At 35.4% G+C, this 22,321-nt stretch overlaps 1 protein-coding gene across 4 annotated transcripts in view; it reads right to left on the minus strand.

Annotated features, from left to right (window-relative positions):
• Nucleotides 1–22,321, minus strand: part of EYS (eyes shut homolog) — an 860,563-nt gene that overhangs the window by 330,762 nt on the left and 507,480 nt on the right. The window lies entirely within an intron of this gene.

The raw sequence follows: 22,321 nt of genomic DNA on the forward strand, positions 1-22,321 counted from the left end.
GTTACAAGATAGATATCAATATTTCATAGCTCTGAAATTAACTTTGTGTAGGGTTTTTTGGGTTTTTGTTGAATTTTTTTAAAGTTGTTGACAATAACATTTCAATCTTCATTTTGTATGGCACTTTACAAACAGTTACACTTTGAAGCATTGTTGCACAAAGAAAAGAATGGCATTCACATCCTGATGCTAAAATGTGCTTCAAAATGAAAGCCAATTCAGCTGACTCTTGAAGGAGGACCACTTATTTATTTGCAACAGGAGTATTGGTTCATCAGAATTAGAAATTATGGGACTTTAAGACACATTATACTGTGAATAAATTGATTCACTTTTGGTCAGACAGTTGTAGCAGAAGACAAAGAGATTCAGAGAGACAAGGGATAGAAACACTGAGTAAAGCAGTGAGGAAGGGGGGAGGTCTAAAAAGCCCATACTACCTTTTGTTTCTCTGCCACTTTGCCTCCACTGTATCTGCCCCCAAAACCCACTCATTCATTCGATCTATTTAATAAGTTTGTGGGTTGATAAAGCACTTAATACTTCTCCTTGATTTCAGAAATACCACTGAAGACATCCACTTCAGAAAATATATTGGCTCAACTCATAACTTCTTGTAAGTTAAAACACTATCTAATTTCTCATACTTTTCACTCTGCAAGATCCCAAGAATACTTAAATTTCTATATTTTGGAGTATTTTCCACAGTGATTGCTTACATGAATAGATTTTTCCATTTAAGTCAGTGAACATTTATCCTCTTTCCCTGACATTCACTTTGTCTCCCTTCCCTCTCCACCTTCAAAAGAGTTTAACCAAAGTTTACTGTGCTCAAAGACAGGCTCTTTAATGCAGAGATTAACTTAGTGGTGACAGAGGCTTTATCTTCTTTGTTCATAGTTTATCCTTGGAGGGATGACTTCCAGCAGCAAAGAGGAAATACCCATTAGCTTTTGCCCTTCTACTGCACTACTAGTGAGCAGAAACACGCAAGGAAGGAGGAGAATGGTCCTTCCTTCAAAGCAAACCTACCCCATTGGGATAAACATACCAAGATTTACTACCAGGAAAGTTTGTGACAACAGCAAGGACTGAGAAATATCTGGGAAGAGCAGGGAGCAGGAGCAAAGGTGTATTTCAGCAGTGATAGTGACTTTTTTTTTGAAGGGACTCAGTACAGACTACACAGACATTTTTGTTGTCAAACCTAGCATCTAAGTTTTAAAATAAATAAGACTTAGAGAATGTGAAAGTTCACCGTCCTTACATAATTAGCTTATTTTCAGAGAGACTCTGATTTATAAACCCAAGCATTATACAACTATGCTTTCAAGTAGTCTGTTATCTACTTATATAAGTAGTATTATGGCTGGAAAAATGATGGACGAAGTCCTACATCAGTAATAGCAAAAGCACCTCTAGGTTTCTGGTATCTTAATTTTGCCTCATGACATATGAAAGTTTCTTTTCCTCAGCATAGAAAAAAAGATCACAGTCCACCTTCTCTTTTACACGGGTACTCTCCTTATTCTCAGCCTCTTGATCACCTTCTATTTTATACCAGCAGAACACCACTTACTCTCACTCCTGGCAAAACATCTGGCATATTAATAAATTCTCCGTAGCAAATATGTAATGGAATAATTGCTCTACTTATATTTGCAGAGAAGACTATACTCATTGTTCCAAGCTATCAGTAGACCTCATTTTTGAAGAAAACTCAGAGAAAGGGACTAGAAGGGGCTAAAAATATCTTGTTTAACCTCATAAATATTATTCTTCCATAAATTTACAAGTCCATAAAAGGCCATGCTTTTAGCATTAATTCTGCTCAGTAAAAGTTAATCTGCCCATGATCAAAGAGAAAAATTTGACAGTTATATGAAAAAAAATAAGGCACCAAAATATATAATAAGAATAAGAATAATATGCTGTCAAAAGGTCCGGCTTGCATATCCTACCTTGTCTTTCCTGCTTCCTGTTCACATGAGTCTTTGCTCTCCTGCTATTTTCCATGATGGTTGCAACTCAGGAGTATTCCCCACTCAGATCTCCACTACCAACCCCTGCTTGGTCCCATTGCAACCCTTATCCAACTTCTGTCTTTTAGCCCCTTCATTTTCTTCCACCAAAAACCAGGTGTTGTTTTGTCACTTTGTTTCACAATTTAGCTTTCTTATTCTCTTCTCCATCAAAATTCCTGTGTAAACTTGATTTTCCTCTCTGTATTTTCCATCTTCCCTCTACTCCTCCCTGTTGAAGTCTGCAAAGGCTGCATGGATATAAGGAAGATCACAAACCTTTGCATTATGTTTTAGACAGTTTCCTGTGAAGTAGGGTTTCATAAGTTCCTAAGTACAGTTTCATAATTCAAAAACCCAAACATACAAACAAAACTTTCTGGATCCAGGAAGACAAGAGCTACTGCTGAATGCTTTCCTGGGGTTATGGAGCCTTCATGTTTTATGTTAAGACACTGTGAGCTTTCCCACATGGTTTTAGTTTACCCATAAATATTTTTTCCACAAATAAAGCCAAACAAAAGACAACCCTGTGGAAAAAAAAAACAACTAAGAATTTGGGTCTTCATGAAACATTAAAGCTATGACAACTACAGAGTAAAGCAGTATTGCATAGCAACACAGAGCATCATAAGAAGCTTTCAACAATTCCCAGCAATAAAAGAACTTTGTCTTAAAATGTGGGTCTATACAGCAGGTATTCATTGCCATATAAAGGTGCTGTATTTTCAAAGCCTAAACCAATATTTCTATGTTGAGCAAAATTACCCATGATCTTAAAAGGTCAACAAACAAAATGATTCCACATTTCTATGATTTCACTTGAAGTATTATTTCAATGTAACATAACATTTAAGACAAATTCAGTTTATTTTTTACCTTTCTGATAGGCAACAAACTTTAATGGCATATCCAGAAATATAGCATAGTGATGATTAGGGTTTACTACACTTTTCCCCAGCATACATGAAGCCAATATCACAAACTACTGCTATCTTCTCCCCATGAAAGATTTTGTACTCATTCTCTACTACTGTATGGACCTAGAACTATTTACATTCTGAGCATTTTCACATTCACACCTATATAAGGGGTGAAACAGAGTAATTACCTTGCAGATGTCTCAGCTTGAATTGCTCATGCATTCAGCTAATTAGCCATTAGTTGAATTTTAGCCCACTTATAACCTTAAAGTATCGAAATATATTTCTGCTGCCTGTTAATGATTAGATTATAAGGATACTTCCCACCTGTCCTATGAAAGACGTGAAACTGTTGTAACACAGAATACACAATGAACTCCCTTGTCAGGTTAGAAAACACTAAACATTTCAAAGAGTAATGCTCTTTAAGAGTTTACAAAGAAAGATTAAAGAGTTGGCACTACAGTCTGGTTGCTAAGTTTAGAGAAGAGAAGACTGAGAGAGGCCCTCACTGAAACATATAAATATCTCAAAGGCAGGTGCCAAGAGGATGGTGCCAGACTCTTTTTGTGGTGCACGGTGAAAGAATGAGGAACAACAGCCATAAACTAAAACACAAGAAGTTCCACCCCAATATGAGTAAGACCTTTTTTACATTAAGGGTGTCACAGCACTGGAACAGGCTGCCCAGAGAAGTCATGGAATTTCCCTCGGTGGAGACATTCAAAACCCACCTGGATGTGTTCCTGTGTCACCTGCTCCAGGCAACCCTGCCTTGGCAGAGGGATTGGACTGTACGATCTCCAGAGGTCCCTTCCAACCCTAATGATTCTGTGAATCTGTGGTTCTGTGACAAGCAGAGACACATTATGAAATAAACATAAAAGACAAACTGGAAAAAAGAAACTTTTCAAATACAAAATAGACCAAAAAAATCCTTGAAGAGGGAGAACACTGGAGTCTGTTTTATTAGGTGGGGATACTTTATTGGTTGTTTTTAACAGCTACATTTGCTTCTCATTTTCCAAGTGATTTTGGTAGAAATCCTGAAACCTTGAAGAACAAGTTTGTATCTGACTGAATAAGCCCTTTTCATCTACAGTTCTGTAACCACCCTGAGGGAGTTCAAAATGCTCATAATGATTTATATAACCAAGTTTACTCACCTCAGCTGTCAAAGACAATTTCAGAACAAATAATGAAACCAGCATAGCTACTGTAACTTTCAAACCTGAGACTGATTTTTTTTTTAAAAAAGCTTAGTTGGCATATTACATTTGTGACTTTAACTGACCAAACATATTCAAAACTTCCATATGGTGCAATTGTTTCATTAGCCCTGCCTTAGTTAACTCTCTGTATTCCTTTTTCACTACACAAACCTGCAGGATTTTCTGCAGGGAAAGAGAATATCAGCTTTTTTTGACATGTACAATATCTCAACAGCTGTCAAGACTTGGGACAAGTACTGCATTCTTGCTGTCACAAGGAAGCCAAAATTTTAAGCTCTGTTTCTCTAACAAGATCAAATTTTTAGAAAAGGAAGTTTAAATAAGTCCCAGGTTTCATGACACACTTTTCAGTTTCTTAATCATTGTGTCAGTTAAGAACAAGACTCCTAGAACACTTGTTCCAAGTTCTTGCAAAAAATACCTCTTTCCTGGAAACTTCTACTCCAGGGACTGTGAGAGAGTAGAAATCAACTTGTGAAACAATAAGGCCATATGCCCTTGCATGTGAAAATCCCCATTTCAGAGGTTATCTCTTGGACTAGACTTTAACTGATTTTATGCCTTCTTTGAAATACTCATGGAAAAAAATAAAGGTAGGGGAGAGGATAATATAATCAATTGTTCATAGTAGTGTTGCAAGGACCTTAAAGGAAGTGATTAACAGACTTTCAAACAAGTCTTTTTTAAAGTAGAAGCAAAACTATAAAACAATTAATGTTACTGTAAAAGGGCCAGACTATGTTGGCATTTCAAGGTAAAATAAATCAACTACTGAATTGCACCTGGATAACCCAAAATGGTTTGTTCTTATTTTTTTGTTTAACATTGATTTATGACAACCAACCAAGAGTTTTGTCATAATGAGGATGGAACTCCAAGTTCTATCACATGAAACGTGACAACTGCCTTATTGTTTGATTTCAGGAGTTTTCATTCTCCAGAAGTACTTTAAATGAAGGATTATAGAAAGGCAAGAACAGATCAAACATATGAATCTCCCTGCTAGTCCCCAGCTCTGATACAGCTTTGATGGCTTTCACACTAATAACTTCATTCTTCTCTGATCAGTCAGTAGTCTATTACATCTTTTTAAACAGAGATGGGAAGACAAACTTCAAGCATTCAAGATACAAACATCTATACTGTATCTTTGATGCTACAGAATATTCCATTTATTTTCTTAATAATTTCTAACACTTGATTTGGGATTTTTTTATGATTACACTATACTGAACTGACACTTTATACAAATATCAGGCAGGAACCCCAAAAACTGCTCCTTAGTCTGTCACTGTAAACAGAGTCAGCATCTTTTAATCTTCCTTCTGTGCCTGTGCACCATTTCAAACATATATTCAACTTCATTATGCCATTTCATAGTACAATCCCACAGTGTCCTAAGACTCTTTCTTCTACAGTTCTTCAACAGATTAACTTTATTTCCTCAGTGAACTGCTTTTCATTCCACTGATTATTCCATTTTCAAGGCATTAAAGAACTAACTGGCTTGTAGAGTTTCACTACCCATCTTCAGCTGCAATAAACATTTACTGTTTCCTACCCTCTAGTTGTTCCCTTTCCTTAAAAATCTGGTTTATGGAATTCAACAGCAGCCTTCTGGAAATTTAGAAAGCTTCCATCAATCCATTATTCACACAACAGCTAACACTTCCAAATCTTACAAGAATTTTTTGGGTAGAATTTCTCTTAAAAAATCCCCAAACCAGACATGTTGCTTGTTCCTAGCTAGGTAATATTTAGCTGTGTGCTCATCAATTCTATTCTTAAATATTATTTCCTTTACTTTACCTGATACAGCAGGGCATCAGTCTTATGGCTTGTAGCTTCCTGGAGGTCTCCTAAAACCTTTTCTGTCACCACAGTTAATGTCTTGCCTGAAACTTTGTCATTGAAGACATAAAAAATGTCTAATACTCATTTTCTCTGTTTATTCAACTATCACTCATGCAGTTTATTTTCCAAAAAAGATTTTTTGAAAACTCACATTCAAAGAAGGAATCAACCTAAATATTTTCTCAGTTTCTTGTAAGTGAAGACAGAATTAAGTACAAAAAGATGTAAAGACTCATTTCAGTTTTTCTGTAATATCCCTGGCTTCTCTGTTTTTAAAAAATCTTTATTCATCAACCTTGCTCATTGACATCCTGCTCTTGAAATACAGAGGAAAAATGTGTTAATAGAGAAGACACATTGTGCTAGTTGTTCTCCAAAGCCTTTTTGACCTGCCTTATATTTTTGTTTTAGAATTTATCATCTTTAATTTTATTCATTTAGACAATACTTAGCCATATTAGTTTCCTCTAGCACTTTTTTTAGTCCATTTCTAAGTATTCCACAATAACAGATGATCTCTATCATGGCTGCTTTAGATCTGTAAAAAAGAGCACTAAATACTCAGAGAGGAGGGCACCCAGTTTTCTAGTTCTGTGATTGGAACAGCCAGAACAGACCATTGGTTTCCATCCCTGCTTCCAGAGCTGGTCCACAAATCATAAACATATTTTAAATGCAAGTGTGAATGAGATAAAAAGCGCAGCCAGATAAGCCTTAACTGATGAGGTTCTATTCTCATTCCTTCCCTGGCATATTCCAGCATGTTGCACTGCATAGGAGCTCCTACATGCTTGTATTCTTTTTAGGTGCAAATTTATTACTTGGTGGTCTGTGATACTTGATATATGATAAATAAAGTGACAGGAGATTAAATCAACACCACAAGGCATCACAGTTGGTATGCCTTATAAACAATAAAACATCAGGCAGGCTTTAGCTAATTTGGAGACTGGGCTTTGATCATATCAAGCAGAGGAAAGTTATAAGGAATGTGACAAATAAATTATGGATCCTGGCAGTAAAAAACAGTCTCTCATTAAATCCCTTGCTTTGCAAATACTTGAAAGATGTGTGTATTTTACTTTAATTTCATAGCTAACTGCCTTTCTTATATTATTCAATAAATATACCTTCTATTACATTTACTGTTTCTTAAACCATATTTTTTTTCTCTGTATTAGAAAACAGAAAGTATGTAAAATAGAAAGCTATCCTGATGATAACTTTGACTGTCAAGGAATTGGTACCACCATTGCAGAACCCCTGGCTAGGTTTGCACTTTTCAGCTCAGATATTGTACACACTTCTTTGCAAACATTTTCAGACTCAGTAAGAATCCAGGAAAAAAGGCAAGAGTTTTTGTTAATTGGAACTCTCTAGTAAAATACTGAGACAGTATTTTTAAACTATGCATTTGTGCTTAGATCATTATCAGAAATTAAGAAAATCTATACATTGCTACTGTTTGCTCTTTTTTTTCCTGTTAAATTTAAGCATTGAAGCATGAAGGATGAGAAGTAAATTCAGTAATGAGGGCTGGTATCTTGCCTAGGAAAAAAAAAGTTGCTGATGCTTCTTGTTAAGGAAACTGTCGGGCCCTCCAGGAGCCCCTCTGTCAGCCACACTTGCACACCTGAGCTGGGATGGAGGCCCCTTCACAGCTACATCCCCACACTCACACAGTCACACCAGGCTTCCGAGCTGGCTCGACCCCAGCTTTCCCACAGCAGAGTCTCAGATGAACCGATCTTGGGGCAATAGCTAAATAACAGAAAACCAGCTTGAGCTGCTGCTTCCAAGGAGGAACCCCAAACAAAGGATGCCCTGCACTTTTATCGCTGCATAGTTCAAAGGACCCCCTGGGCTTTTATCTGCACAGTCTAAGCACGAGTCTGGAACCCTAGACTCCTGCCGTGTCTCTGAGTGTCCAGTCCCCTGGCCAGGCTACAGGTCCCTTAGCTGGGCCACAGGTCCCCAGGCCTTTGTTGGGCAAAGGGTTGGCAATTCCCTGCCCAGAACTTAACCTGCAGCTCCCACTGTAGCTGCTCACTGAGATACTGGCAGTGAATGGATTCCTCAACACTTCTCATCAGGATATTCTTCCTTTTCTGAAACAAACTCAGAACAGTTCAGAATGAATTACAGTTTGGTTATGTAGCCTTTTTTAATCAGCTTCATAAACAACCTACAACTGCATTTTCAAGGGCAATTTCTCTTCTCCTTCTGTTTCATACATTGTCAGGAAAGAGTAACTTTCTGGCATTGTGGGTGGTGTACTCAGAGGGTTGATATAAAGCCAGGGACATGAAAGGCAAAAGGGCCAAGTGAAGAAACCAAGAAACCACAGAAGAACTAGACCATCCTAATACGAGAAGTAAGGACCTAAAGGAAATGGTATCACCAATATGCTTAATTATCTTGTATAGATTTAAGTGGAAAAAGCAGAACTTCCCAGTTTGATACCATGACATAATGACATTGTCAATAGATTTTGCTAACTGACAGGTAAATCCTTATTCAGCAAAAAGCAAAGAAAACTCTTGTACCATCCAGGCAAGAGATGTATATATGTTTGATAACAATTAATCTAGAGAAATTTTTTTCAAAGGATAGTGCTAAAATCTCATCCAAATTTCACAAACAACTCCCTCTAAGAGAGGCACTACAGTATCATTTTTAACTATTGTTAACATGTGTAATGTAATGTCTATGAAAGAACAGATTTTAAGATTCTAGTAAGAATTTTCTTAATGGGCCTACACCTATACATTTTTTTTTGTTTTGCTTTTATAATGGAAATATTAGGAGACCAAATGTTAACATGCAAAAAAAGTGATCAATCCTTTCTCTCATGTTAGACACCACAATTTCAGAATATGTGGTAGGTGTGACATGCAGGTTTATTGCAGTGATCTGTAAGATCAGATGTTTTATTCAGTTGTAGACTCAGGTTTTATATTTGGTGTTTAATTGCAATGGTGCTTCCACTTAAAAAATAATTTTGCTCATGAATAAAGTAAAAGCCAATGTGATTAATTAATGTAAATACCATTGTATCCATTGTTCTGAGAAAGGACAGGAAAGTCTCTATTTGATTACTACAATGTCGGGGGTTTTGTCCGCTTAATTTTAATTTTACATTTAGAAGTATGCATTATCTGCCTAAGTAAAGCCTGTTAATCTAATTTCAAGTAAAATGTCAAGAAACCAAAAGCAAAAGGAATAGTGAAAGTCCCACAATATTGAAAGGGAGTTTATTCTGAAAAGTCACTCAATGTAGCTCCTTGGTTTTCTACATCTCATTTCAAAGGTTTCATTTCAAAGTCTAGGAAATTCTGACTAGGATCTGAAGGTAGAAAAAAAAAAAAATGTTGAGTTCTGATGAAGCATTTAAGAATATTCCAGTTTCAAGCCCTTTAATGGCACTACTGCAAAACTAAGGCAGTGGAAATGGCTGTACCCACACAGCAACTTTCTATGTTGATGAGTAGTACTCTATGCAGTTTGTTACATTAGCAGAAATCAATGTCCTCTACAGGCAGAGCAGAAGCATAATTTCATGCAAAATCTGACCTTAAAAATAACATTTATGAAACACACATATTACAATGATGGTAAATATGAAGTTATCACCTGTTGCCAAATAGAAAATGCTATTTCAAAGCTTAGTTAGTACTTATTTATTTTTAATTTTGAACCTCACAGTTACACATCTGAATTTAAAGGAATCAAGAACGGATGAATAGAAGGGTACATTAGAATATTTTTTCCCCTTGAAACACTATGCTGTTTTTCTTTTGAGCCTGCTGGGACTTTCAATTATGAAATCAAATCTCACCTCATCATCTGTCATCTCCTGGGAAACAAAAACACCTTGACCTTACCTCCCACTGCATCAAAGGATGAGTCATTTATTTGCTTCATTTCCAGAGATGCAACGCATCTGCGTAAGCAGTCACATTTTATAGGCCAATGTTGTGTTATGCCCGGCAAATTACCTTCCAAGGGATTACTCTATGCATTAGGCAAACACTTCAGTACTTGAGGATTTGCTATTGCTTTTCTTGTCATTTTTACTGTGTTTTTTCCTAACACAAATCTGAATGAAATAGTTACCAGTAACAACCTAATCAAGTTTGTTTCACACGTGCTTCATAAAGGCATTTTAATTGATTGGTAAGTGAAAGCTGCATATAATAGTAGCCTGTAGTACTACAAAACCAAACCAGTTTTTCAAGTAGGGCATTATCTAAAAGCAAAGACTCAGAAAAAAAGCATTCAGAAATTTTATAATGAACTTGTTGATTATGGGGGGATACTTTGCAATCTCAAGGTAACGTTTTATTAGTATAACTACAGTTATTTTACTGCAGTAAATGTTGGTATTGAAAGGTTTTAATTTTAAATTAGTAAAAAGCAATGATTAACCATCCATTAAAAATTAGCAGAACAAGCTTTAATAGTTCTAGAACATACAGAACAATGTTTATAGTGCTGGAGTTCAGTGAAGTGATTATTTAAACAGCTTTTACAAATTAAGTCTGAGAACATCTGTATCATTTGTATGACCCACACTTGCTTACGCTGCAAACGGGGCATGATACTTTCAGCAGTTGCTATAGCAATAACAGTAATGATTTTTAAGTAGCAGAGAAGGTGCTTCAGTAAAAGTCACTTAAAATATCCTTATCTAATGATAACTCACTGAAGCTTCATTTTCTTTTGTTTTTTCCTTTTTTCCTAATTTAAAAAACTTACATTTGATAAAGGCAATTTTTAGTTAACCACTCCAAGGCCTTGAAAAAAAAATGTATGTAAGACTGTTATACAGTATACATAAAGAAAGTATCTACATTTTCCACAGGAAAAACTCCTAGACCCTACAAAGATTTTAAAATTGGTGTAACAAAACATACACAGCTAGCTGAGGCTTAGATTCTGCAACTTGCATGCAGCAAAATCAAGTTCGTGACAGGAAGCATTACACCTAAATGCTTGTAGGATTGTACACAGAACTTGCTTTCTTATGAAATGTATGCCCACAGAAACATGAATATTTGTAGATATTTATTATGTAGTCTTATCATAACACTGAGGAGTAAAAAGCATGCCCTTTCAGCTGAGAATTCTGCTAATGACATTGAAGTAGTATCTTATTGTTAACATTAGAGCTCATGTCACAACATTGCTTATATCTGGTGTTATGGATATGGTCCAGAGCAAAGCAGGCACAGAAAACCAAAACAAGAAACCTGAATATAAAATTAAAAGTACCCCAAATGAATGAGTGCAACATCTGCCTTGGGTGGATGCACCAACAAACTTTTTATGCTTACTACATGGGAGACTCCCAGAAAAAAAAAGTCACTCTGGGAATATTATTTATTTACTAGATGGGAACTGGCAAGTTTAAAAGTATATTGTAAATAATCAGAACAATTAAAATCAGTACTGATTTTTGTACTTGTGCTTTCGAGACATGTTTTGTTCATCTATTAAATGGAAGTCTCTCACACACAGTTGTTCCATTTATGTTCAAGTCTAAGTAAATATTTTAGTGAAGTCAACTGGTTACAAAGAAACATAATTCTTAAATGCAAGAGACTTAACTACAACATTATTTAAAGTTGAGAAAGAGCAGATAATAATGGGTACATATTTTTCTCTCATTTCTGAGCCTTTATTAACTTTCCTACCAGTGCTGATGAAGTAGGTTCAACCCAGCAGTTACTGAGACAAGTTTAGGAATGTATATTATGATCATTATTTTTCAGATGTCTGAAATATTTTATAATATGGTAGAGAAATTATAAAGAAAGGAGGTTCTAGCTATCTTAAGAAAACATGCAAAGGGAAAGAACTATTACTGCATTAAAGGCGTGGTCCTGTCTACACTTACCTGCTGTATGTTTCTGACATTCATTTTACAGAGTTACACAGCACTACTTAGTGACTCACTGATTTAAGAACCAAAAAAAGAAAGATCTCCAAAGTCCAGAAGAAATATAGAATATAATGTAACTGTAATTATAAAAACTGAAAGGATAAAAAGAATTCTTTTCAGAAGTTGTGATGCTGGACTTTGCAATATTTTCCAAGACTTCAAAATTCATAAATGTGTTACGATACCCCAAAGCACAAATTCCATCCAAAAGGTGGAAAGCAACAGCACTTTATTTTATGAAAACTCAAGAATTTCTGAGTCCCAAGATGTCCAAACAATTTATTTGTTCAAGTGCTTCACTGTGCTGCTGTGTCAGGCATGTTAGTACGCTTTCGAAGAGAATAGGAAACAGAAAGGGCATGATGTTAAACTACAAGGGAGTCTACAGCCATTTCTTCCCCATGATCTCAAAGACCCCTCCTGTGACCCCAGCAGTAATTTGGGGATGTAAGCTGGAGTAGGCAGACAAACATAAACCCAAAGATGATAAAGCAGACATAAAATGCAGTTATGTTTCATTCTAAACCAAAATTCATTGCACACAGTTTCTATGCCAGTAGTGCCCAATCCTGATCAGCTATACTAGTTGATGAAAGAATAACTGAAACAAATGATCTAACTCATTATGTAATATACACTTTGTCCGTAGAAGCAGCTCAAGGAAAATACATTGAATTTATACTGAAGTGCTTCATACTCAGGTACATTCAGGTACAACTTTCACTGCATACTGTGGTTGAAGGATTCAGGTGGCTTTATTCCTTAACCAGGAGCTGGCAATTCTAATATATATAGCATGCTGTTAATATGAATAATCTAAATCTTAAAGAAAAGTTTGAAGGCTGAATTTCTAACCAAGTAATTCTTATGTTCTTAATTATGTGAGCTACTGAGGTTCATCGCCTGGACTATTGACCACATAGGAGTGTAAATTCTGAAATGTTGCCAAGTCCTTGTCATCACATATTATTTTATACAATTCCTGAAGCTACTATCTTTGAGTGAATGGAAGATAAATAACAGAGTTTAACAGTTCTTTACTTGATCTTGAGACAGTCTATTCAATGTGGAAAAAAAATCCAGTGAGGTTACAGTGAAAAAAATCTCCCATAACTAAGGAATTTTGGATGAGTCAGTATTCTAGAACTTGGCTCTATTTTTCAGTCTTGAACAGGAAACTATCTTTCAACATGATGGCTGTCCAGTAGTCGTAAATAAAACTGTAAGATTTAATGGTTCACAATTTCAGAGGTGGTCAGGATTGTAACTTAACAGCAGAGCATCATTGATAGATGATCTACTTCCTTTGTACATTTGAGGTTAAGGAAAAAGGTGGACTATAAAAGGCAAATGATTACTAGAAGAAAAAATTAATGTATCTTAGAAGAATTAATTTAAGAAATAAGTAGAAATTTAAGAGTAATTTAATTTAAGAATTTAAGAGAAATTTAAGAAGTAATTTAAGAAATAGATCTATCTGCTTCAAAGCATGATATGGAAAAAAATCCCATCACTTCTTTCCCAAACTGCTTTTTGATATAGACCAATGAAAAAATAAGTATAGTAAATGAAGTCCATTTCTAATCCTGGCAATGAAATTCTTAATTTATATGCTTTAATTTTGAAATTCAAGATTTTTAATTTAAAAATACTAAAATAAATTTAATAAAAAATAAATATTTATGGCCTGAAAAAACCTGTGTTGTAACCACATTCACATAAACCTAGTCAGCATGTGAAGCTTGTTTACCAGATGTCATATAGCCACAGCTAAAAGCTGCAGTTGAGTGTCTAAACAGATTGAGTGTCTAAACTGATTCTCCCTCTTCCAAATATTATGAGGACTCATGGAGATAGGTGGGCTAATCAGATGCAATGCATGTTGGAAAGACCAACATATGGAAGAGTCCTATATTTTCAGAGGCTGACTGTCTTTCAGATTTGGAAGTCATGATCTTTCTAAAGGTCTGAAACATACTCTACTTGTATGCAAAGGGTTTGCAGAAGCCACAAACACCAGAATAACTGAAACACCTGGTGCCAAGGTTAAATTTCAGAGGAACTACTAGAGCATTACGTAGTATGAAGTTTGAAACATGCCCTTCAGAATAAAAAACATGTATCAGATTGTCCAGTATCAGAGACATTTTTTCTCTCTTCAATAGAGAAAAAAAATTGTTTACTGGATAGTTCTTACCCCTCAAATCAAATGCAGATACAAACAGTCATGCTGAGGTTAATTCTTAAAAGAGCGTTTAAGGTATCTCATTTTTTATATTGAGGTGTATAAAAAAATCTGTATTTTCTTCCATACCACTAATAATTCTATCTTTCATTTAAAATTCTACTTCCCTCAGAGTGTTTCTATGTTAAAGTATAAAAGCAATTAAACTCCTCTCACCAATAAAAAACCTATTCTTTTTACTAATATTTACAAAGATAAATATATTCAAAATAATTCATTAAAATTGATGATTTTCAAGTGGTCTTTGGAATCCAGAGAGGTCCCAGTTGACTGGAAGCTGGCAAATGTTGTCCTGGTTTTCAAGAAGGAGGACCCTGGAAAACACAGGCCTGTCAGTCTCACTTCAATGCCCAATAAAATAATGGAAAGTACTATTCTGGGAAGTATTGGAAAACACCTGGCAGGTACCACAGTAATCAGTCACGGCTAGCATGGTCTCATGAATGGGGAGTCTGGCTTAACAAGCCTGATTTCCTTCTATGACAGGATAACTCACCTAGTTATCTAGGGAAGCCAGTAGGTGTAATCTTTTTGGACTTCAGCAAAGCTTTTCATACTGTCCCTCACAGTATCCTTCTGGACCAAATGTCCAGCATTCAGCTGGAATATCGTGTTGTGTGATGGGTCAGAAATTGGCTCCAGGATTTAAAGACACAGTGCTATCCATGATAGAAGCACAACACTGGAACAGAATTGCTGTTTGGTGTAAGGAAAAATATTCTGATTCTTTCGTTCCTACTTATATAGTGAAAGATTGGATAGGAACTCATATTTCTAAAGTGACTATCTTCAGCATATTTTATGCCCTCCAAACTTTCCTGACTTAATTACTGTGATAATAAATTCTGCAGAGCGAATAGTTCTAAATGGTCATTCTCAAATTATTTTTTTAGAGTTAGTAGCGCAAAACCTGCTTGTGATACACACAATGACTGAACTGCCATATGATTTAGTGCCTGTGATACTTTAAACTGCAGCATTTCTTTGGTATTTGAATATATGACAACTTGGTACAATGCAAATCATGATGTAAGTAAAGATTAACAGCCTTGCACCTGCCCAGCCTGGAAGAAAAAAAAAGAACTTTTACAATAAATCATGCCAAGATCAGCTAAATCTTCTTTTTTTTAGCCCACAACACAGAAAATAATGACTGAAAAGCTTAAGTTAAAAACTTGAGATGGGAGCAGCCTTTTCCAGCCAATAAGAACAACAAAACATTTTTCATTGGTATATTTTTGATCTATTTAGATATGGAAAATAGGCATAGCCTTTTTCTTCTGCAAACAGGCACTTAGCAACTGTTTAGTTGTACATAAACAGACAGTGCTAGGAACAGTCATTTAAAGCTATTTAAGGCACCTCTAATTACTGAAGCAGAGCTGAGAAAACAAAGACTTGAGAGAAATTGCTCCAGCTCCACATTGTGTACTTACTAATAGTGAAAAATGTGTTGTGCTTTTCTTCTCGAGAAGAAAAAAGAAAAGCTATGTATGAAAAATTGCTGGAGGCCAAGCCAAGTCACAGGGCAGCTTACTGTTAATCAAGCACAATTATCTCAAGAGTATTGAGTAATCAGTTTAATCCTTATGACAAATTGACCCATGTGACATCAAAAGAAAAATAGGATTGGCTTATGAAGTCATTTTATGTTTTCCATAACTGCACATAAAGATTTACTGGCTACCTGAAATAAGACAAACCCTCTGGTCAAAGGTCTGAGGTGCAGAACCCACTGTTGCTCACAACTCTACAAGCCTGTTAAAATTTGAGGTAATGAGTGGGTAAAATGGTGAGGCAACATGACACACTGTAGTAGCGCTACTGCTCTACTCGTGAGAAGATATTACCTCTTGCTTCCACCAGGGTAAATATGGAAATTTTTCAGATTGATACATTGTCAGAAGCTGAGGGGTACCCAGGAAGAGTATAGGCACCTTAGTTTTCTCCAGGCCAATAACATGTACTATTTCAAGTCTTGTTCCTAAACATGCCATCCTGAATATCCTATCCCCAGTTACCTCATGGTGTACACATTTGTTTTGTCTTGTCCTGACCCTACAATGTTCCCCATCCATCTGTCATATGGTTTTTCCTTTTCACCTTCCCCATCCTACAACTCCCTTCATTGAAAACACATATCACAACATTTTGGAAGATTTTCTTTTCCCTTCTTTTATTTTCCAAAGCACACTAGCCTCTTTACATCTGTACAGATATGACTGAGAACAAAACCAAGACTTATAGATAATGGTTAGCCAACAGTTCCTCTATTTTACTGTAATGTCCATGTAAGCAGAGACCAAAGGAAAAAAAAAATTTTCCATTAGATTTTTTTTTTTTTCTGAGCAGGAATTCACATTATTTAAACTTCAGTATAGGTCAAGTTTGCTAAGATTTTGAACAATGTTTTTCAATTACAGGACTAGAGACCTTGCACTAGAATCCAATAGTGAAACCCTCCTACTGTACTCCTCTCTTTGGTTAGATCCCAGATACTATCAGAACTTACCACTGCTGGTGAGCAGTTACTTGCTCAAGGGAATCATACAGGAACCTCTTTACTTCCTTAACTAAGCTGAAGGAAAAGCTGAACTGACAGTGTTTACACTTCCTGAATGCTGCTAAATCATCCCTAAGGATAACTTAACTCCAGGGAATGTAACAGTGTCTTTGAAGAAGAACATTTCAGATGCTTTTCATATTATACCAAATAATAGGTTTTTTGAATAAATAACAAAAGAAAGACTTATTCTGAGGTTCTCATTACTCTAAAATCCTTTATTATTTTAAACTGCAGAAGTTGATCATTATGATTTATTTTGAATATATTCAAAATAAGGTTTAAGAGCAAAGCATAATTAATTCAGTAATTGCACAAACCGCTCCAAAATGTAAAGGGAAAATGTGAGCTGCATGGAACACCTCATATATTTTATTTGATATTCTTCAAAGAAAAGTAATACTAATGGTTTTAGGCTCCTCAGAACCCACTACACAAATGATATTTTAATATTTTCAGAACATTACATTTGCTATGCTGATGAATGTTAGCCCAAATATTACGCAGTTCAGTTGGTTCAAAAATCTACAAATTAAATCAATCTTAACATAGAATGTTGATAGTATTCAAAAAAAACAAGGAAAATCTTTTGAATTACTGGAAAAATAATAACTTCCCTAACCCAGAAATACTTGTACTAGTCAATGTACCTTTTATTGTTGTTTCGTATTTGTTTGTTTTTGTTTGTTTGTCTGTTTGTTTTTTCCAATCATAAGGAAGGTAACTATGCCTGTAGGAAGTTTCTTGGAGTACTATTTTTCAAAGACAGAAGATGCGATTGAGGATTTCTCTGTTCCAGGAATAGATGATGCTCATAGATCTCACTGGCTTTGAAACTCTAAATGACAGGAGCTACTGACTGGCACAGATACTGTTCTCATACCTGAAAGTCAACACCATACCTGAAAGTCAACATCTGCTATCATTGGCAGGTATGCCAAGAGTTTTATTCCCAATGTCATGATTCTTTCTCCTTCAATGTAGCTGGGAATATCAAGAAAAATGAACCTCTGTGCAGATGGACAATGCAAAGCCTAGAAGACAGTTAAATACTACTAGAACACTTTTGATGGTTAGAAAGCAGAAGATTGTTGTCAGCTCAAAAGGGAATTTAAATTCATTTTGATACAGAAACCTAGAAAATATCAAATTGTGTAGTTTTAAAATGAAAGGTTTAATTTATTTTTAATTTTTTTCTTGTTGTGACAGTCATTTACATAGAATTCCCACAGATTTTCCTACATACCTGGCTTGCTTAGAAGTCTGAGCACAAAGCAATCAGAGTAAAAAATACACTTAAAAGTTACAGACTATCAAAATGCTTTTGCCTCCAGGGCAGCAGGTTGCACTTAAATAAAACCAAAAGCAGGCCAGGCTTGCATTAACACTTCTACATCTTCTTTACCAGAACTCTAGGGAAAATGACTGCTTGTGAAAGAGGTCTGGAAAGTTACCAAGTTCAAGCTTCTAGCAGTTAGAAATATAACACAAATAATGGATCAGTGTTCAAAACACTCACTTTGCATGAAATTCCATGCTAACCTACATAGCTAGTAACTTCACTATGTTAAAAGTAATTCCTGTCTTGATGTACCAGATACAATGTGTTTAAAAACTGCATATGATTACAGATACTGAGAACAGAGAACTTAAAATAGGATGAAAAAATAATATTCTGGCAGCACTGATAAAAGACAATAATGAATAATGGAATAATGAGAGTGATGACAAATCTAGTGAATATAATATAAAAAATTCAATATGATAAAGCATGACTAGAAAGCAAAGGCATAATTTAGTTTCAACATTTTTTAGAAACCAAGTGTACACTTTTTGCTATAATTGAATAGAACTTGATAAAGGAGAAAGCTGAAAAAGCAATACATTATGAAGAAAAACAGTGTGCAAAAAACCAAAACCCTGAGTTTTGCTTTCTGCTAGGAATGTTTAACCAATAACTTAATCAAAATTTGAAATTTTGCAGAGCAAGATTTTAAACAAAAATATACTGAATATGAAGAGTTTTGCAGTCATTTATCAATTTGAGTATTATTAATATTTTCAGAACATATTTCATATGTTAGGCAGTCTTAAAGGAAATAATGAAATATTGAACACATTTTAGGCAGCGAAAGTAGGTGACTTAATAAAGGGATGAAAATCCACTTCAGCAAAGTATTTGTTTAATGTATGTAAAGTAAACCTAGTTAGCTGCTGTGTAGTAGCAGATATGTTGTTAACATTCATATCTGGTTCCACTGGGTTTTGTCTTTCAAATATTTTTGTGAGCTCCACAATCCACATACACTACACAAACAGAAAAGTCAAAGAAATATTCAATTCCTCTGCCAAAAACAAAAGTACAAAGAAGCAGAATAGTATATATTAAGGAAAGGAGAAAAGTTTGCATCTTATCCCAGAATAGACATCTAAAGCAGATGGTGCCATTTTTCTTTATTTACTACAGTGATATAGTTTACACAGATTAATTAGTGGATAACTACAGGTAAGATGAATCCCACTCTTGGTGACTACCTTGATTCTTGCAGAGAAGTCTAAGAGTTTTTATAAACAATGTCTGAAAGGCCATTCTGTCCTAACAATTAGAGGGCATCACAGAATCCCAGAACAACTGAGGTTTGAAGGGACCTCTGGAGTTTATCTAATTTAACCTCACCTGCTCACAGTAGAGTCAGCTACAACAGGTTTCTTAGGACATTGTCCAGTTCAGTTCTAAGTATCTCCAAGGATGGAAACTGCAATCTCTCCAGGCAAGCTGTTTCAATGCTTGGCTGCCCTCACAGGAAAGAAGGAAAAAGAGGGAAAGAGAGGAAGGAAGGAAAGAGAGGAAGGAAGGAAAGAGCAGAAAGAGAGGAAGGATAGAGAGGAAGGAAGGAAGGATAGAGAAGAAAGATAGAGAGGAAGGGAGGGTAGGAAGGATAGGATGGAAGGATAGGAAGGATAGGAAAGGAGGGAGGGAGGAAGGGAGGAAGGAAGGAAGGAAGGAACAGAGGAAGGAAGGAAGGTTGATTCCCTGCATTCAAGTTGTGTCAATTGTTGCTTATTGGGCACTTACTTGCTGGCAGAGCATGGGAAACTGAAACAGTCGTACAAAACTTTGCAGAGTGCTAAGAGACATAAGGTTAAGAATTTAGATCATCCCCTCTGGACACATGAAAGCATTTCTATAACTATAAATATATATATATATATATTAATAATAAATGTATTTACAGAACATTATTTGCCACAAGCAAAGGCATGGCAATGGAAAAGCACACCTGGAGACCAGATCAAAGAATGTCTTTTTCTGCCAAATATATCTGATCTGTCATAGTCCTTTTCTAGAGGTCCCTGCTACTCTAAGCTACCTTAGAACTTGCTATAATGTATCTACTTATTGCCAGATGATAATAACTACCCTAAAATATATGAAAAGTACATAGTAACCATTTTGCAGAGAGTGTAAATTATATGGGTGGGTCATCAGTATTTTTTCTCAAGTTTTAGCAATGCAGGTTATTAACAAATACATTAAGTCTGTAAGTATAGAAGAGTACATCAGGTTTAACAGCTTGACACGTTTCTTCTACTATGGATACACCAGCGTATTAAAGATCTTACTCATCCAAGAGCATTTCTCACTTGACTTTGTAATAGTCCTGTGTCTTCCAATAAAAAAGACATAGATTTGCTTATGCATCAACATAATTGCAGCTATTACTTTTGGGGATACATTGTTGTTCCTCATCTATTTTTCCCACTATAAAACCCAATCAAAACACAACACCCCCCCCAAACAACAACAACAACAAACCCCAAACAAAATTCCTTTTAGGTCATATCTTGATCAGCTGGAAATCCGCAATGGTATGCTTAGACAACTTGACCTCTTGAGTACAGGCACAGTATCAGGAGGCACCTCTGGCAGTATAAATTTCATCTGTGTATTTATGTATGCATACTGAGAATGAAATCTATAAAGACAAGCATTCACAGGAAAACAATTGTATTCTACACCCCACAAAAATGTTTTATTTGTCTTCTGGCACCTTTATACATATCTTTCCTGATCTAGAATACTTTTTTTTCCCCTAAGAGATTTAAATCAATGATATAAAGCCATTTTTTCCAACACAAGTCCCCAAGCAAAGAATGAAAAGCAAAAAAAAAAAAAAAGCAAAATACCTCTCATTGACTTTATGGGCATTCATATTGTTTTATAAACATATAGTATAAAAATGTAGACCAAACTAATCAATATTCCCTAATACTTAATTCCAGAATTCATAGGTTTTCCTGTGTTCTTTTAATTCCGTGAATTTATTTCTGAAATGTTGTAATGTTCTAAAAATACTACTGCTTTTAAAAAACACAGCCATCATTTTTCTCATTTTGGAATGAGAAATGGCAAGTTAATTATAATACATACAAAAAAATTTTATCTCAAGAGATATACATTTTTCTCTATACCTATTTTACATTCAAAAATGTTAATTATACTTACATACTACAGCTATAGAGATACCTCCTGAGTTTATATGTAAGTGTGATGAAAGGAACACCTGAAATCCTGAAAAGACTATTGTAGTGAGGTGAAACTGTTCAGTTGCTGATCTCCTGTCAGCAGTACTCCTGTAGCAGCCTTCAACCTGCTTCTGTATTGATCTATTAGCTTGTGTGGCAGAATGTGAAGAATAGCCATCTGTGTCAGGTATGGCAGCAGGTGCCATATCAGCTGCTGCTGGATGACAATAAATCTCTTTCAAGCACCTGGCAACTTTGACAGACACTTTTATCTTTGTATAAAAACACCCCACCACCTCAAAAAGTTCTCTGAATAGAAATGAGAACCTCAACAGATAACACCAGCTGATAAAGGCCAGAAACTGACTCCACTGCAGATGTACTGTGAAGTCTAGGTAACAGGGCTTACTCATGAGAAGTTCTTTATCATACACAGCAGTCATTTGTCTCAGTACAGTATTGCTAATATACTTGTATAAGGCAGAACTTGGAGTAGGATAACAGGTATGTAAAAATAAATGGTTTGTCACTAAAATTTTACAAATTTCTGTTTGCACAGATGTGACTTGTGCCAATAAAACCAAGATATCATCATTAGGGGATTCAAACAATGACAACTTTTCAGCGTATCCATCAGTAAGTCTATACCTGGAGTAGGAAGAAGATATATATAAGACCACTTGATCCGATTGTTTTCAAAAATATTTTAAGGTCTCACCTACATTTATGAATAGATGTGTTTTGAACTCAGAACTACTATTAACTATATTGGTGAAAAGTAGTTCTTGAGAAACACTACTCTGCTGAATGTTACAGAAAATACCCTGACTTCACCAATGACAGATCTCCATATATGGATCATGAAGTTTTTTCTCCAGTATTAGCTGAACTTTCTCTGTTGTCAGCTGTTTAACAGTAGCTTATCATTTTGTCAAGTTTATATTTGTCTCTTTAAAGAACATAAGTGATGAAAATGATGATTATAAACAGATGGTCTTTGAAGGAAAATAGT

The sequence above is a fragment of the Corvus hawaiiensis genome, chromosome 3 (genome assembly GCF_020740725.1).
Source record: "Corvus hawaiiensis isolate bCorHaw1 chromosome 3, bCorHaw1.pri.cur, whole genome shotgun sequence".
Taxonomy (NCBI): domain Eukaryota; kingdom Metazoa; phylum Chordata; class Aves; order Passeriformes; family Corvidae; genus Corvus; species Corvus hawaiiensis.